General features: G+C 41.1%; 1 pseudogene; it reads left to right on the top strand.

Annotated features, from left to right (window-relative positions):
• The first annotated feature begins 1,836 nt into the window (after positions 1 to 1,836).
• LOC132525365 (palmitoyltransferase ZDHHC4-like) lies at positions 1,837 to 2,857 on the top strand (annotated as a pseudogene).
• The last annotated feature ends 2,276 nt before the right edge of the window (positions 2,858 to 5,133 follow it).

The raw sequence follows: 5,133 nt of genomic DNA, 5'->3' as shown, positions 1-5,133 counted from the left end.
ACTGTATTTGAAGCAGGCTTCAAACTACTACAGAAAGTAAAGGCTGTTCCGGAAAGTATATCACATGAAAAACTCTAGCAATCTGATTCTGGGGTCTTTCAATATTTCTCTATGTGGTCTTGGTGGTGCCGTGTGCAGGGATCATGCACAGTACCCTGCTTTTGCTCCCGACACCTCAGAAGTGGCAGTTGGGTTTTGGCCTTTTTGTATCTTATTGTTCATAATTTGCCCCAACTGCACATGCAAGCAATTATTTTTAGTCCCTTATAGGTTTCTTTGTATTCTGTTGCTGGAGGAGACATTTTCCCAGGTGCAAGCACTCCAGTAAAGGTCCCAGTTCCCAGGTCCCAGCCTATCTCACAGACATAGGTTTTCAGCATGTGAACTTTCTTTTGGACATCTTTTCTCTCCTCAGATGCCTCACTTATTTGCTCTGTGAGTTCATATTTTCATGGATTATCAGTGTCCCTAGCTGGGGGAGGGATGAGGGCCTTCATCTTAGTTTGTGCCTTCTTGCCTAGTTTAGGGGCCAGGAAGAAATTGAAGCACCTCAGGACAGGAAGCTTGCTGTTGGAAGTCTAGACTCAGCCACTCTCATATCTCAACCTGATCAGTGGATCCTACCCTCAGGGACACCTCAGAAATTCAACATCAGGTTCTGAGAATTTCTGAGGGCTGCTGCTATTTCTGTAATTTTCTAGTGTCTAGTCTGGGGAGGAGTGAGAGAAGTTATTTTTCAGGAACTGGTCAGCCTGACTATATATCCTGTTACTGACTTCCCATCTTTGCTGGCATTCAGCCTCAATTCCATATTAATTTATTGAGCATCTACTTGGCTCTTGGATTATGTCAGCAAATGAAACAAAAGCCCTTGCCCTCATGGAGCTTCCCATGTGCCTGAGAAAGACAGGCAATAAACAGTAGACATAATAAGTGATTAAATTATATAGTATGTTAGAAGATGATAAGTTCTATAGGAAAAATACTTATAAGGCAGTGTCAGGCAATTGGGAATCAGGGGTTAAGGTGTAGTTCTTAACTTGAGGTGTTCTAAGTCAGGGAAGGACTCACTGAGAAAGTACAAATTAACTAGTATGTTCATGAGAAAACAAACTCACTTCTTATTTTAAAATAAAGTGTATTCTTGTATTATACTTAACACTAATAAATCAGAGAAGACTTAGCTTTTTTCATAAAACCAAGATTATTAAACCATTCTGATTTGCCAGAGACTTACCGTTATTATGTGAACTTAAATTCTTAAGATGTTTCTGAGTTAATAGTATCTGTAAAAAATAATTTAAAAAAATAATACATTTTCTATATTAAAACTACTTTTCTCATTTTCTGTGAATTTGGGACATATTAAGATTATGTAAGGATCCCGGTGCCAGATCCAGCATCCGAGAGCAGAGTTCCCCAACCCTTGGGCCGCAGACCAGTACCGGGCTGTTGCCTGTTAGGAACCAGGCCGGACAGCAGGAGGTGAGCAGTGGGCGAGTGAGTGGAGCTTCATCTGCCGCTCCCCATTGCTCACATCACCACCTGAACCATCACTCGCATTACCTCCTGAACCACTCCCCCACCTTCGGTGGAAAAATTGTCTTCCACGAAACTGACCCCTGGTGCCAAAAAGTTAGGGACCGCTGTCTTAGAGGAACCATGTCCTGCAGCTTTGGGTGCCACCTGTTGTGCCAGGCGGATGCCACTGCACAAGAGGAGATGCCATTTGAATTCTCTGTGAATGTTTGGAGGAGGAATGCCAGAGCTACCAGCTGAAAACTATCCAAACAAAAGATATATATAGGCTGGGGACCCTGAATCACCTCCCCCAGGATGGACTTTCTGGTTCTCTTCTTGTTCTACCTGGCTTTGGTGCTGATTGGTGTTTTTACAATCTGCATCTGCTCAAAAACCCATTGCTTGAAAGGCCTGGTCAGAGGAGGAGCACAGATTCTTTTTCCTGTATGATTCCAGAATGCCTTTGGACAGCCATAGTAAGATTGCTTCATTACCACTTTCATACATGGAACCACACCTTCGTTATCCTGCATCTCATCTTGCAAGGGATAGTTTATGCCAAATACACCTGGGAAATATTTTGCCTTTGTCAAGAGCTGGAGTTCTCCTTGTATTGCCTTTTTCTGCCTTATCTGCTGCTGGTTGTAAACCTGTTTTTTTTGTTTGGTTTTGCCCTAAGTTGTGTAACCAACCCCGGTACCATAACAAAAGCAAACGAATTACTGTTTCTTCAAGTTTATGAATTCGATGAAGTGATGTTCCCAAAGAACATGAAGCGCTCCACATGTGATTTAAGGAAACCAGCATGATCCAAGCACTGCAGTATGTATAACTGGTGTGTACATCAGTTTGACCATCACTGTGTGTGGGTGAACAACTGCATTGGGGCCTGGAACACCAGGTACTTCCTCTTCTTCCTCTTGATGGTGACAGCCTAAGCTGCCACCACGGCTGTGGAGAGCACTGTTTCTGGACCAGTTGGTGGTGTCTGACTTGTACCTGGAGACTTACGTCGATGACCTTGGACACTTGCAGGTTGTTGACACTGTCTTTCTTATTCAGCACCTGTTCCTGACCTTCCCAAGGATTGTCTTCTTGTTGGGGTTTGTTGTGGTGCTGAGCTTCCTCCTGGGGAGCTACCCGTGTTCTGTCTGTACTTAGCCGCCACAAGTGGTAGAGAGGTGACCGAGCCTGGTGCCAACATTGCTCCTAGATGGCCTGGCCCCCATCAGCAGAGCCCGAGGTTTACCACAACATTCACTTCCATGGGCTTTGGAGTAACCTTCAAGAGATCTCTCTACCTGCTGCTGCACATTATGAAAGAAAGAAGAAATAAGGATGGGAAGAATGTGAACTTATGGCTTCAGTCTCACACCTCAGCCCAGTCGAGGATAAACACAGAAATACAAAGACAAACTGGTCTCGATCTTAAAGAGTTATCCTCTTTCCCAGGGGGCACAAAATTCTGAATTGATGTGAGCTCATGAAAATATAGATGAACAGAAAAACAAACAAAAAAGACTAACCAATCAGTTTCTCTGTTGTTTCTCACACAACAGAGAATTCATCTGCATCATCTAGAAACATCATCAAATGGTTATGCTATAAAACCAAATTTCCAGTCACTGATGCAACCACTTGGGAATATATTGTTGACTATGGGAAAGTCAGAAAAAAAAATCAGTAGACAGAGAAGAAAAACTAGAGAAACAGAGTAAGCAAAGCTAAAATTCTATCGTTACTTGGAATTCACTCTGGAGGCCAAGAAAGGATGTGTCCAGGTTATATAAACATTAGTGAACTTCTCCAGAAATGCGGTTTACTTGATACTTTGCCAAGACAGCCCACTTGGGCTTCTCAGTGTAACCTCCCAAACTGCCAAACTATAATTTTCTAAAAGGTAAAATTATGACTCTCAAACAAACATAAAATAAACATATGTCAAAGAATTTGTTTATTCAATTAATTAATGAGTGTACTAGTAAGAGATTTTGGAGAATATATATGTGCAAATAGGAACATTGAAGTGATTTTGCTAATAAACGCAAAACTGGTTAAAATTTTATAGGTCAATTAAATATAAATTTTACATTTAAAAGTTTTATCTCTATGAGACAATATGCCATTGCATTCCTTCTTTAAATTTTTTTAATTGAAGTATGGTTGACATATAATATTATATTAGTTTCAGGTGTATAACATAATGATTTGACATTTATATACACTATGAATTGATCACCATGATAAGTCTAGTAACCATCTGTCACCATACAAAGTTATTAAAATATTATTGGCTATAATTCATATGCTGTACATTGTATCCCCTTGACATTTATTTTCTATCTGGAAGTTTTGTACCTCTTAATCCCCTGCACCTATTGGTCCAAAGCCCCTCCCCCTCCTCTCTGGCAACCACCAGTTTATTCACTGTTTCTATGAGACTCTTTCTTCATTTTTTTTTTTTTTTTTTTTTTGCGGTACGCGGGCCTCTCACTGTTGTGGCCTCTCCTGTTGCAGAGCACAGGCTCCGGACGCGCAGGCTCAGCGGCCATGGCTCACGGGCTTAGCCGCTCCGTGGCATGTGGGATCTTCCCGGACCGGGGCACGAACCCATGTCCCCTGCATCGGCAGGCGGACTCTCAACCACTGTGCCACCAGGGAAGTCCCTCTTCATTTGTTTTGTTTTTTAGAGTCTTTGCATTTCTATGGACAAGACTGTTTGCATTACTGTGGACTGGAAAAACTTAGATTGTTATTGGTTTTCTACAACTTAGTTTCTATCCCTAAACAGCTATGAAATAGATTAGTCAACCAGACAGTGAAATAATCAAATACAACCAAATAATCTCTGGAGGATCAGCTAGATAACACTAAGGACTACTCCACTGAAAGAACAGTTAGTGCTCTCTTTTTTCTCGATTTTTCAAGTCTCATAATTGTTCTTGAAATTTAAAATAAATAATGAAAAAAAGTTTCCAATATCAATTTATTAAGGCCTATATAATTAATTCTTTTTTTTTCACACCACAACCCCCCACCCCCTGCCACTCCCCCCCTTGGGGTCCATAAGTTTGTTCTCTACATCTGTGTCTCTATTTCTGAACAGCAAACCGGTTCATCTGTACCATTTTTCTAGGATCCACATATATGCGTTAATATATGATACTTGTTTTTCTCTTTCTGACTTATTTCACTCCGTATGACAATCTCTAGATCCATCCACGTCTCTACAAATAACCCAATTTCATTCCTTTTTATGGCTGAGTAATATTCCACTGTATATGTGTACCACACCTTCTTTATTCATTCGTCTGTCATTGGGCATTTAGGTTGCTTCCTGGCTATTGTAAATAGTGCTGCAATGAACATTGGGGTGCATGTGTCTTTTTGAATTACAGTTTTCTCTAGGTATATGCCCAGTAGTGGGATTGCTGGGTCATATGGTAATTCTATTTTAAGTTTTTTAAAGAACCTCCATACTGTTCTCCACAGTGGCTGTATCAATTTACATTCCCACCAACAGTGCAAGAGGGTTCCCTTTTCTCCACACCCTCACCAGCATTTGTTGTTTGTAGATTTCTGATGATGCCCATTCTAACTGGTGTGAGGTGA

This window comes from Lagenorhynchus albirostris, chromosome 9, assembly GCF_949774975.1.
Source record: "Lagenorhynchus albirostris chromosome 9, mLagAlb1.1, whole genome shotgun sequence".
NCBI classification, from domain to species: domain Eukaryota; kingdom Metazoa; phylum Chordata; class Mammalia; order Artiodactyla; family Delphinidae; genus Lagenorhynchus; species Lagenorhynchus albirostris.
This window is presented reverse-complemented; position numbering and strand designations above follow the sequence as displayed.